Source organism: Balearica regulorum, chromosome 6, assembly GCF_011004875.1.
Source record: "Balearica regulorum gibbericeps isolate bBalReg1 chromosome 6, bBalReg1.pri, whole genome shotgun sequence".
NCBI classification, from domain to species: Eukaryota; Metazoa; Chordata; class Aves; order Gruiformes; family Gruidae; genus Balearica; species Balearica regulorum.
In genome coordinates this window covers 5,696,699-5,709,672 of record NC_046189.1, presented here as the reverse complement: position 1 = coordinate 5,709,672, position 12,974 = coordinate 5,696,699, and the positions used below count along the sequence as shown (strand labels likewise).

General features: G+C 45.3%; 1 long non-coding RNA gene across 1 annotated transcript; it reads left to right on the top strand.

Annotated features, from left to right (window-relative positions):
• The first annotated feature begins 1,014 nt into the window (after window positions 1-1,014).
• Window positions 1,015-12,647, top strand: LOC142602287 (uncharacterized). The gene is made up of 3 exons (XR_012835952.1): window positions 1,015-1,120; window positions 11,722-11,879; window positions 12,583-12,647. It is a non-coding gene; the product is annotated as an uncharacterized LOC142602287 (long non-coding RNA).
• Window positions 12,648-12,974: the final 327 nt, after the last annotated feature.

The following is a 12,974-nucleotide window of genomic DNA, read 5'->3' as shown; positions in this document are numbered from 1 at the left end:
AAGCAAACGCGTGACGGAGGCTTCCCTGAGCAGTGCTGGTGGCTCAGCAACAGCAGCTCGGAGCCACCGTGCCGATGATAGCTCGATGACAGTTTCACAGGCTGTCAGTGACCGTTGTGCCTGAGTGAGCCAGCTGAAGGGTGATGGGATTTAATTGCTCTTTGGAGAAGAGGAGAGATAGGGGTGTTTTGGGGGGATGGGGGGTTTTTTTGGCACTCTGGGATGCATTTAAAAAACACCTTATGAGGTGAGGTTGGAGGGGCAGAGGGAGTGGAAATGGATATGTGCCTTTATGGAACAGGATGAAGCAGCTTTAGAAAGCAAAGAGGATTCTTTGATGCATTTGTAAGTGATTCTGTGGATTACAAGATGGGTGGTCAGCTGACACAAACAGCCTTGGAAAGAGTGGGACAAGGCAGGTTTGCCCTGCTGAGAGTGTGCCCCTCTTCTCCTTGCGTTTCCCAACCTTCCCATTGCCCCGCGGCTCCCGGGGCTCGGGCTCTCACCACAGGCACCGCATCATGGCTGCTGGGTCTGTGCTGCCGTGGGGCTCCCAACCAGTTTGAGGTCTGGAGGACTCCGTGGGACTGTTTCACTCCCATCCTCCAGGCCGTCTGTGCAAACCACAGAAATCACCTGGTAATTCAATTTGACTCCACCTCACGTGGTTTGGCTCTGTCTCTGCAGGAAGGAAACATCGGCGACATTGGCAAGGCAGCACAGAAGTGAATCCCACCCAGCGGTAGCAGGGAGCTCCTGTCCACACGGTGCCTGGCACCAGCACTGGCTCTCAGTCTCCCCCTTAACTCCCTCCTTCCCAAGGAAATAAAAAGAGACATCTTGGCTCCTTCATCCTCCCAGCAAGCATCCTGGCAATGGAGGAAGGTCAATAATAGTTTTCCTTTCCCTTCTTCTTTCCTGTTCCTTTTGTCTGGCACAAGGAGCCCTGGCAAATCCAATTTGTTTTTTCATTTTTCATTCTTGGCGGTGCATTTGAAGCACTAACTGGTTCCACGGGAAATGAGCTGTGGTAGAAGCCCGCGGGGACCCAGGCCTGCGCAAGCACTGATGGATTGTGCAAGTCAAGAGAGTAAAGGAGCCGTTCTCTTCATATTTAAAGGTACCACAAAACACACTGCCTGGGATGAACACACCCACAGAGGTTTCTTGTTGGGGACATGCTTATCTATGTTGCGAATATTCATGGCTCCTTGTTTGTCAAAACTCTTGCAATTTCCTTTATTTAAGAGTGGGGTAAAGGAAATTCACTATCTACCTTTAAACGTTTGTTCCACCTTTTCCAACAGAGGACTGCGTTTGGCTTTACCTCCTTGCTTTTAGGTCATGGTTGTATTGTGTTTTGTTTTCTGCTTTGTTTATTAATTTCTGCCAAATTAACCTCTTCTTTTTTCATCTAGCCAGGAGATAATGAGCTTGTATGATAGTCTTTTATGGTGTCTGTTAAACACTACTTTTGAAGTAAGCTAAGCTAATGACACGGGTAATTAAACCTCACACTTCAGGATATAAGATGATTGGCACCAGACTCAGGATGGCTTTATTCCCTCCCCACCTCCACTCTCCCTGGTCACTGTGGCCATGCACAGATGCCTCGGGCCAGTGTGTGGGGGAATGTCACCTTTCTCCGGAGCAGTGAGCTTCATGAGAAAGACTAGGGTTAACAGGGGCTAATATATACCCGTGGTCTGTCCCAGTGTGCCAGACTTCATGAGTGAAGGTCTGGGTGTCTCAGCAGACCTCGGTTCCCTGAAATCTCAGTCTGAGTCCTGGCAAGGGGGTGCTCCTACCTGGAGCAAGTCCCACATGCTTTACTGCCAAGAAGCATCTCGGACAGGCTCTTGAAATTAAAGGGTGACTCTTCCCATGTGAACATTAAAAGTCATTATGGAATCTCAAGTAGCTGAAGCAGTCTTCTTGGCCAAAATTAATGTTCCTCCCAGATAGCTCTTGACCTCGCTATGCAGTTGGATATGCTCCTTCCTTTCCTCATCCTGCACTTGCTGGGCTGCACAGACATACAGGCACTGACATGCACCAGAAGCAGCCATGTGTAGATCAGGGATCGGTTGGCACTTTACTACCAAGAGCAGAGAGATGACAGTGATGAGAACTTGTTGAAAAATCTCATTCTGGAGCTTCTGTTTTCTATCTGCTTTGGCTCTGAAATGAGAGAGAGGAGCTCACGTTTTATAAATATTGCTTAATAAATCAGTAGAGATTAATTCCTATCCCACAAAAGATGGAACTTCAGCATAAGAAAACAGCAAGGAGATTGTTAGCTGTTAGAGATGTGATGTTACTTGCTGGGGAAAGGGATAGATTTGTTTTCTTCCACATTTGCGCACTTTCCTCTTACCTCCTGCCCTCCATCCCCAGATAGTTAAGACTGTTTAAGGGCAATTCCTGTGACCCAAGTATGTCACTGACCCATGTTGGCATGAGCTGATGAGCACTCTGCATAATATAATGCAATGGCTTATTTTTGCAGAGTTCAGAGTAACACCACACCGGTTGTGGGGTACCTGCGTCAAGCGGGCACTATCTACAGCATCATTTAATTGTTCAAAGCAAAGAGAAAAGCAATGAAAAAAAACCACAACAAAGGAAAAGATAAACTGTAGATAAGTTTATATTTTCTATTCTGAACAATAGATCAGAGACCTGCAGTAACAACTACATCAGCATTTATTGCATCTCGGATCCAAAAGCTATCTGATAAATTCTAGCTAATTTCCAGACTTGGTTTAGAACGAAGCAGCAATCTCTTCTGAACCTCTTTTATATGCCCATTTTTATTGTAAAGCTATAAAGTAATTTTTTTTTTTTATGATTTGCCTTTTAATGTCCTCCAGCGTTATGCCTTTGCTCATCCATTAACCACCAGCCTGCTCTGACACTCTGCAGCGTAGCTCTGTCAATATTGAAAGGCAGTACCAGTCAATGCTTCGGGAGTCACGAGCTTAGTTTCAGAGCTGATGTAAACTGGCACGCTTGCATGACAGACAGTGTACAGCCCTGGTCAGCAGGACTGAACAAGAGGCTTTCCTTGGCAAAGCCGTTCAGGCCCTATCTTCAGAGATATTGACTGGACTGGGAATTTATACACCCTGAGGAGTAACGTGCATTCCTTTGTACCTGAGTCCTGCCCTAGCTGAAGCTGCTAGACACTGTCCTCGTAAGAACTCAATAATATTTTCTGATAAAAATAGCAGCAGTTTTATCTTGTCATTATTTCATTACAAGTACTTGCAGTAAGTATTTTTGGATCATATTCTGCTTTATTTTCAAGAGTTTGTTATTAATTTGGGGTATTAACTCTTGTCATGTATTTTCTTAAATTATTTTGCTTTTCACAGTTATATGCCCTACACCTTTGAATTATTATTGTGATTTCAGTCAACAATTCTTACCAAATCCTGTGTTTTTATCATGAGTCTTGTGCATCAGTCCCCAGATTCAGGAGCCAAGTGACTTTCAGGGTTGCAGCATAAGTGATAAAACCCTAAAGCCCCAGAGGCTTCCAGTTTGGAGGCCCAGCTCCCTTTTTTTCTGATTTCATGTGGGAAACCCCACCAGGAGCCCCAATCTGAGCAGAGACCAAAGGATGCCCTTCCCTGGGAGCAGGAATGTCAGCTCCCCAGGAACGCTGACTTGCTCCTGGGCAAAGACAGTGATTTGGCTGCCTAACAGTGCCCTCAAAAGTGGGAAATCCAGGGGTAAACTTTACCCTCCATTAAAATGAACCAGCGGGTTATGGTCTTTCTAAGCCCCAAGCCTGCAAGCTGGTTGTTTGCAACACTGTGTTAACCATCTCTGAAGGGCTGACATCTCAAAATAAGCAAAACAAGACGTTCTCCTTCCCCCCACTCCTACACAGTCACCAAATACTTTCACAGGGGATTCTTCAACACTGAGAAAAAAATAGAATAAAAAGAATGAACCCTTTCAAGGACTCTGTTAATGGCCCGGGGACTGAGCTATATCCCAGGAGATGGAGTTGTCTGTCTTATACAAGAGCTGCAAAGCCTGCTGGAAAAGCACATGTCCCCAGGAACATGTTCATTATGACTCCATTAAGCTCTGCGTTGATATGCTGAAAGATAAGGACAGAGTCAGGCTAGTCATAATTTCTCTCCCTTTCTCCCCTTACTCCTACATTTCCACAGTGAAACCTGGAGTTCCTGGTCTCCACCAGCCCAGTGAACTTTTTTAAGGCAGAAAATGTGGTAGAGCAAGTGATCCTGTGTCCAAGAGGAAAAAACCCACGTTCCTCCCCTCAATGGGAACTGCTGAGCATCTAATGTAAATGAGTATGCTTTCACTGATACCACATTACTTCAGTGATTTGATAATATTGAGATTTTGATAATAGTTTTGGGAGAGGTGGGGAACCACCATTGATGACACACCTCTAAGGACACGTAACCTAATTAACCCTACATCTCTCTCATGCAATCTACTGAACTGCAAATGCAACGAAGTGTTTTTAATTCCCCGCTCATTGCTTTGCAGAGTTCACTTAGCCTCTTTGGATCGGGTGCTCTGTGGTGCTGGGATTGGGATGGTGTTAGCACAAGCCTCCACCTTGTGGTTACAAGCCCTGGGAGAGGTGTGTGATGGTTTTCTTCAGCTGTCTATGAAAGAGATAAGTTATGTATTAGAAAATCAGAGTGCTGGATGTCATGAAGATGATGTCACTTTGCATGTGAAGTTGTGGAAGCCCTGGGCAACCAGCTCTCAGAAGGAAAGGGCAGGATTTTTGAAGTACTGAGCAAGAACATGCATAACATTTTGTACTGATGGCTCTTCAAAGAGCCATGTTTGTGCTCCCAGCACCCTCTGCATTCAGGCCCCCATAGAAACCCCTGGAGAAAATCGGATGTCTGTGGATTGGGAGTTGGAGAATAAAATCAGCACAGGGTGCAGAAGCTGGAAAACAATAACTTTGCATAACCTGATTTTAATTTTTATGTGGTATTCTTTGCATGGACCTTAGTGGCGAGTTGATGATCTAGAAGTGGTACCATCTCAAGTTTAGCTTAGACAGAAGACTCGGACTCAGTGAAATCAAGTGTAAGCATCCTCAACCCTCGCCAATAAAGAGCAGACACTCACTTTTCAATCTAGTTATCAACCATCTCTGATCAGATCAGTGGGTTCCTGTGAAAGACCTAATATAGCCTTGTGGCCAGGACTCTCAGAGAGAGAGTGTATACCTAGGAAACACTTTTCTTCTTCTCACTGTGCTGCTGGTTAATAATCACAGCAAATGGAGAAGCAATTTGAAATTATTTAGGCTGTTATGCTGTCATCGGTGGTGGCTTTTTTATATCTACTGGAAAAAACCCCTTGATTATAAGGACAGTAAAATGGCACACGGTAGACGACAGGAGAGTCTTTTGTAGCACAGTAGTTTGGTCCGAGTGCTGTGTCACTAATTTCAGGAGGATAAGGCCAACTGTTGAGACTGGCTGCTTATCTCTGTGTGTCTCATGAACATTTATAAGTGGAACTACAGGTGTGGTGTTTCTGATGGAAGTCTTTGGTCATGTATTGCTAAGAGTGGGACAGGATGGGAGCTCCAGTTTTGGGGATGCAGTTTTACTTCCCACTGAAGTTTAGAAAGCAGAGTGTGTTCTCTGAAGCAGTTACCTCTATAGATAACGACCAGGTCTCACCCAACTGAAACCTCCCTGTGCCTTAGCAACCACCTTCCCCTCCCAAGAAATGATGGATTAAGTAATCTGTGTTGCAGTGCTGCTGGCTGTAAGGTTGTAAATCGCATGCATGTGCTTCCAGAAATATGAGATCCCACACTGGTTTTTAAAGAAGTGCCGCAACAGTAATGCTGATAAAATCTCCCTCTCGCAGGGGGTACGCGCTGAACCAAAGTCTGCTCTCAGACAGGCCCATGCATCAATGGGCGATGAGCGCGCGCGTCTGACAGCAGACGCTTCCCTTTTCACTCAGCTCAGCAGCCCTTAATATCTCTTCCTGAGACGTTTTGCGGTAGGTTGGCATGTTACTGTAGGTGAACTATTGCTGAGGCAATTGCAGGCAAACAAGAGACTTTTAGAAATAAAATGAGACTGAAACAAATCATAGAAACAAAGCCTTTCCATTGCAAAAGAATGCCTCTGTCCTGCAGCCCTGGGCATCGCTGTGGATCGGGTCAGCAGCTGGTGCGGTTGTTCATCTTTTTTGTTGGCTTCAAGCAGGTGATGCCAGTTTGTACCAGTCAAGACCGAAGGTCAGATATTCACATCAGCAGAGCAACAGAAGTAGCTATGCAAGAGCAGCAAGCTCATTTTTATCATCCTCAGCAGTGACTTGGTGGGACCTCAGCAACATCTGCTTGCCAAGGAGTAGGCTGCGGCTCTGAATCTGTGCCTCGTGCTGACTGCTGGCTTTCTCTGGCAGTAAAAGTGATGTTTGATACCTCCCAGTGTTGTCATCCAAGTAATTGTGGGGCTACACTCCCAAGTCATAACACTGCGTGATAAGGATTTCAGTGACTTTTAAAGGCTTGTTGGTTTTGTGGTTTTGTTTTGTTTCAGTGTCCTGAAACAAGCTGTTGTACTGGTATAACTGGGGGGGACAGGGAGCGGTGTGCCATGTCATCTACGGGCCTGATGCCAGGAAGAGAACAAAATACTGACTCGAGCCCAAAGGGAAAGCGTGAGGCTCATCTCACCCTGTAAGCCTGGCTCCTCAGTTGGGCAGCTGGCTGCAGGCTGCCTTGCAGCAGCCCATTCATCTCACGGAATTGCTCTCTCTTTGAAATGAGCTGCTCTTCCAGAGTCTCCCATTTGGTTTGTCCCTGTGCTTGGTCTCCTGTGTGCTAAACACTGCATATTTCCTACCTGCTCAGAGATCACAGTCTAGCTGGGACCAAACTCATGTTTCAGAGGGAAGTGAAAGGCAGCAGAAATCCAAAAGTGCATTTACAAGGATGTGATTTCACTCCTCGTGCGTTGATGGGACCGTATCTGAGAGCTGTTCATCTCAAACAGAGCCAATCTCCATTTTGGAGCCTGGCAGGAGCCCCAACACTGGCTCCGATTTTGCTAGAGATGATATTTCAGGCTGGCAGCTGTAACACTGCACAGCTGTCTGACAGCAAGGGGAAAAGTCCCCTCCTGGCATTTGTTTCTGAAGAAAGTGCTGCAGGGCTCTTCAGAAAGGAAAAATAAAGCAATAGCAAAGAGAATTGGCTCCAATCTAGCTCACAGTCACCCCAAAGTTGTTTGTAGCCGAGCTGCAGCTTAGAGAAGGCAATAGGACCTGGACTAATGGGAAAAAGGAGGTAACGCTGTAGTCTGGGGACTGGGGACATGGTTGCTTTTTGCTCAGGGCTTGAGGTTTGACCTGACCTCATCCCTCTGGGAACAGTTCTATCGGTAAGCAACAGCTCCCGGTGTGAGCTTGAGCGAGGTGTCCTGCAGGCTGCCTGTCAGCCGGAGGGGCTCGCTCTCCCCTACCACCCAAGCATGGCCGGAGTGCTCCCGCCACGTCGTTCCCCCAAGGAAAAGCCAAGCGGCCTGTTAAATAATGATTTTGCAACACAGCCCAGAGGGGGATTGAAGGAGTCCGACAAACTCCCTATTTGCATTAGCGATGCAAGGTGGAGCGTGGCAGCAGGGGACAGCAGCCGCACTGTCCAGCTATTGCTGCTCTCCGAGAGCCGGAGCAGGCAGCAGCCTGTGCCTGGCTTTGCTCCAAAATCACTGCCTGCTTCGTCCAACCGATAGAGAAGCTGTCTTAGCAGTGCTAGAGGGAGAAGTGACAAAACTGCAATCTAAATGTGGCTCTTTCAAGCTCTCTGAATGACAGAAAACACCTGACACACTGTGTTGGGGAAGGCTGGCTCGCTCTTTCCACACATTGACAGGGGCATTAAAATGTATTTATAACAGCTGGGGATGACTTGCCCTGAGGAGTGAACTTAATTCTTAGTCTGCCAGGCACTCCTTTGTGAGTGACAGTGATTTGTCCCCTGTGTGTTCGTTCTCCTTCTTGCCCTCTTGCATTCCCCTTGCATTTTATAGAGCTGTATTTGACAGTCTAATTTCATATAACTAATAACATGTAGTGAAATGAGCTCAGATGTGCGTTTATTTCTCCAACCCTGAACTACCTGGTAAACACTACTTTTCCCACCTCTCCTGTTTGAGCCTCTGCTGTGGTTCAGTTTTCTGATCTCCCTTTAAAACAAATATTTTGATGAGAGAAGTGCTCCGGCTTCTATCTTCCACGTGACTAACCCAGGGAAGTGCTTTATGCAGCCAAAAGAGGCCCTTTGGTGACAAGTTGCAACAAGTAACTAAACAAAAAGCTGACCTGAAATTGGTTATTTTAATTTTTCAGGTAGAAATCTTGACAGCACATCTCAACCCTCCCCCTCATCTTGACATCGAAACAAAATGAATGCAGAAATCCCAGCTCTGCTGAAATCGGGGAAAGTGCCGGTGCTGACTTTGACAGGCATCAGGCTTTGCCCTGCAGCTTCTAGTCTTTCCTGTTCACCCTTGATCTGGAGCCACAGAGATCTAGATTGTTTTGCCCAGCCGAGAGGGACCTTTCAGGTAGAGGTCTCGGATGCGTGTTACAGCCCCCTCCCGGTGGGGGTGATGGTGGGGGGAGCTGGGGAGATGCAGAGTTCAGGTCAGTGCAGGATGCCTGAGACAACTGACAGCTCTAGTTGTCTAATTAGAGGGATTTCCTTAATAAGACTCACCAGGAGGTTTGTAGCTGAGGATATATATTGCACACAGGCTGTGACTGCATACAGGTTCCAGTCACTCAGAGAAATGACTAACAGGTTTTGTAACAGTTTCTTTAAAAGTTTTTGCTCTTGGCCCACCAAAATACCTTGGGGCAATCGGTTCCACTGGGTAAGTCCATGGGGAGACATTTTCTTTTGGTAGCTCATCTTAATATAGCGGGCAGATACATCTCCCTGGTATTCTGTGGGAAAGGTACAAACAAGAACATACATGCCATGATCAACTTCTTTATCCTGCACTTAATCCTCGAAACCTCTATCACCCCCTGATTGTCCTCTTTGGACATCCCATCTGCATCCTCTGTTCCTGCAAGGAAGAGTCAGATGCAGGTCACTTTTGAGGAATAAAACTTTCCAGACCTGTTTTGAAACTAATGCTTTTTAAATCCTTTTTATTTTTTTTCTGAATCTTTGCTGAATCACATGACACCTATGAATAATTTGTTTGGTCAAACCTTCCATCAAATTCTTTTTTTAACCAGGTGCAACAAAGCTCTTTGATTGAAAACTGCATCTTTTACAATGTAACCTGGCCCCTGGCCTCATCTTTTCCCAGTCATGGCTTAGCCTTGGTTCCTGACATTAGCATGGATTTTCCTGACAAAATAAATTCTCAATTAAGGGAAGGAGGAGTGGGGGGCACAGCTCAAAGCTGGCAGCTTCACAGACCTCATCCATTCAACAGAACGGTGCAAATGACTCTGCTTATTACCTGTTTTGCAGAATATCATAGCGCATCCTCCAGAAATGGGAGAAACAGATGTTTTTCTACTCATTACCTGTACTCCCACTTCCCATGTGGGAACAGAATGTGAAGGGAACGGCTGGTAACAGTACAGCATACCTTGCCCACATGTCCTTTCTCAGCATATATAAATACATATGTGTATCCACAGATAACTTATATATGAGGTCATTTAGCCCTGTGATTGTATCCAGCATGTGATAAAGCAATTTAAAAGTGTGGAGGCAGGTCCCCTCGGTAGTGGGGACCACCCCAGCAGCAAAACTGTTTGCTTCCTATCTTGGCCTTTGCTCTTCGTCCATGTGGGCTGAGCGCAGTGGTCTCCTGCCTGCTGTTCCCAACCACCACTGCTTTATGGCTTGTTTATCACCATGAAAAGTGTGAAATGAATTTGGGATATAGCCACAGTTGACAGCAGCAGTTTCTCCTGCTATAGAAACCTGACCCACAAGACACTGAGGGATCAGTAGGGAGAGGAATAATACCTACTTGGTGGAGTTTGGGCAGGATCTGCTTGTGTTGTCCATCTTCTGTGGTGCAGTAAAATGGCTTTAGCTGAGAACAAGGATCCCACTTGCTAGGCATGCTCTAAACATGTACCAAAAGACTGGTCCTGCACCTGGTGATTTGCAACTAGCCCAGGGATAGAAGGGAGAAGAAATTACCTGTTTATGGTGAGGAAGCAGAATGCTAGAGAGAGTAACTGAGTACGGACAAAATAGTAGGTCAGTGATGTATTTCAACTCAGACTTCAGAGCACTGGATCTAACCCTAAGATCCTTCTGCTCGTGTTTTGCCTTTTCTGTTCCTTACTATGCCATGAAAAGAAAATCCAACCAAGGAACGGCGATTTCCCTTCAGGGTAGAGGAGGAGGGAGAACACCACACGGATAGCAAGTGTGCACTCCTCATTCTCTCAGCCCATATGGAGTGCAAACAGTTCTGAAGAAGGAGCCAGAAAAGTATTTAATATTTTATTTTTAATAATAAATATGGCCATGTGGAGTAATTAGAAAGATGGCAAGTGCTAGACCGTGAAGGGGTTACTTTCTGATGTTTCCACTGACATCAGTTCTTTTGGCTGGCCTCAAAATCACAGTTTATATGGCCTAAATTAGCAGAATTGAGCTGCAAAACTGAGAAAAGCGGCATATCTTTTTTTTTTTTTTCCACCCTAGCATTTTCTATACAGTTGGCTCAATGGGTTTTTTCCTCTCATATTCATTAATATACATTTTAAAGGCTTAATTTAGAAATGACCACAGTCCTTGATCACCTTCCTGTTTACATTTTGACGTTGCACTCGGAGCAAAGGGACCCCTTTTGTACTTCTTCTCCCTCCTCCACTCTCCCAGCTTTGTCACCCTCCTCCGGGATCTCTTTTCAAAAGATCAAGAGTAGAGAAAAGGCTTCAGATGCCATAAATATTGCAGGAACCAGTGTTCATCAGAGAACGGCCTCCTTTAAGATCAATATGTCTTCCTGAGGGGGCATTCAGTCCTTCAAAGTAAACAAGCTGGGAACATTAATTCAAATGCTTTTATATTAAATACATATACATGAATTAGCCCGTGTGGCTGTGATAAATAAGTGTTATATAAGTGAGGTTTAAAGCAAACCACACATGCAAAAAAAAGCAGACTCTGCAAATTTGCTAGGCATAAGCCAATTCCTACTGCCGATCTTCTGATGACCGAGATAATTTTGTTAAAGGGCTAAAAGGAAAGTCTCTCCACGTTTGTGAATAGATTGATCTGGGCTATCAGAATCTTTTCCTGAGAGGAGGAATACCATTATGCTGATGTATAAGTCAAGATATTTTGCAAAATATGCTGAATCTGCATTTTATCATTGCCTGGGTTTGGAAATATGCTTGTTTCTTGGAGCAGGGAGAGAAAAGGAGATGGGGTTACCTTCATCTCAAGGAAGGAAGGTGGAAGCAATGTGTCTTTCTTTCTTTCTGTGTGAGACATTGAAAACTGGCTCAGACTGATGTCAGATATTTTGAGCGGGTTTGTAACCTGCCAGTCCTCCCCGAGATGGGCAAATTGTGGAGCTGTAACTGCCCTGCAGTGAGAGCAGGAGCCTGGCAAAGATTTGGCTTGAACTGGAAGTGGGTAATACCGTTATGATTCTGTCATGATTCTGATACCAGCTTCCCTCATTCCAGTGCCACAGGGTACGACAACAAATGAAACTTGTTGGAGAAGAGGTCCATGAAAATTCAGGAAAATCGGGATGGTCCAGAATGGACTATTTGAGTCTGTCTGTGTTCAGGATAGCCCCTGTCCCTCAGTGAAATCACAGTCCCCTGCAACCCTGGAGGAGGTAAGTGTTCTTAAGACCATTTGAGTCTCTTAAGTTATTAACTCTGAATAATGGTTTCAAGAAAATCCTTCCCTCGTTGAGTATAACAGGAGACAGAAGATAGCAAAAATAATTTGGTAGGAACATAGGAGAGCTCGATCATTGAGAAAATGTTATTAATTATGATACATTTGAAAAACATGTTAGAATGACCAAGTGGAAGAAAGGGAAAGGAGAAAGAGTCTGAATGAGTATGGAAATTAGCAGAAAAATAGCCTTGTGGTCCTTGATTCGTATCTGGCACAGCTGGTAATTCAGAAGAATCACTTCATGTGTTAGAAAACAGGCTGGCTGGTGGCTAAAGCACAGGACAAGGTAGGTGTTTGTTGTTTTGGTTTTTTACACTGCTGTGGTCTGCGTCTTTTTTGTGTTTGGACAAGTGGAGGATCTCCTCTTAACCCATGAGCTCTCTAATTCAGCAGGATGGAAAAAATCAAAGCATTCAGCATGATTTGGCCAAACCTCCTGATTGTGCCAGACATCAGTGCAGCAAAAATGTATGTCTGGGCCTGTGCAGATGCAGACTCGGCATGTTGCAGACATGATACAATACCTGCATCTTGATGTCAATGAAAGTACTTATGTTTTTATCCCTTAAAAGATAAAGCCTTCTAAATAGTTGATCAATTGGTTTCTATACACTACTGAATTCCTTTTCTTCCAGGTGCTCATGTCCAGAGTCTGTGATCTTGGGTGGTGGTGAGCAAGCAGATTTATTTCACAGCATGGTGTGTTGATCTACTCAGACACGAGGATGTGCCTTCCCTGCCCTCAGACAAGGGTGAGTCCACATATTTTTCTGAGCACAGTTTCCTTCTGAGTCACATAATCTCCATCCAGCAGCCTTGAGTGCTGTAATTAAGACTCAGCACTAGAACTACGCAGTGCGCAAGGGCAGGCTTTGCTGGGTCATTAGTGGAAGAGCGCTGTGTAAGGCAAGAAGCAGGGCAGGCAGCTAAAAGGCTGTAGCTGAGAGGCAGTCATGCTATTCTCCATGCTCTTGGTGTCGAAGGGTGAAATCCGCCTTTTTATTGCAGAAGGATAGAGTTGCAAATG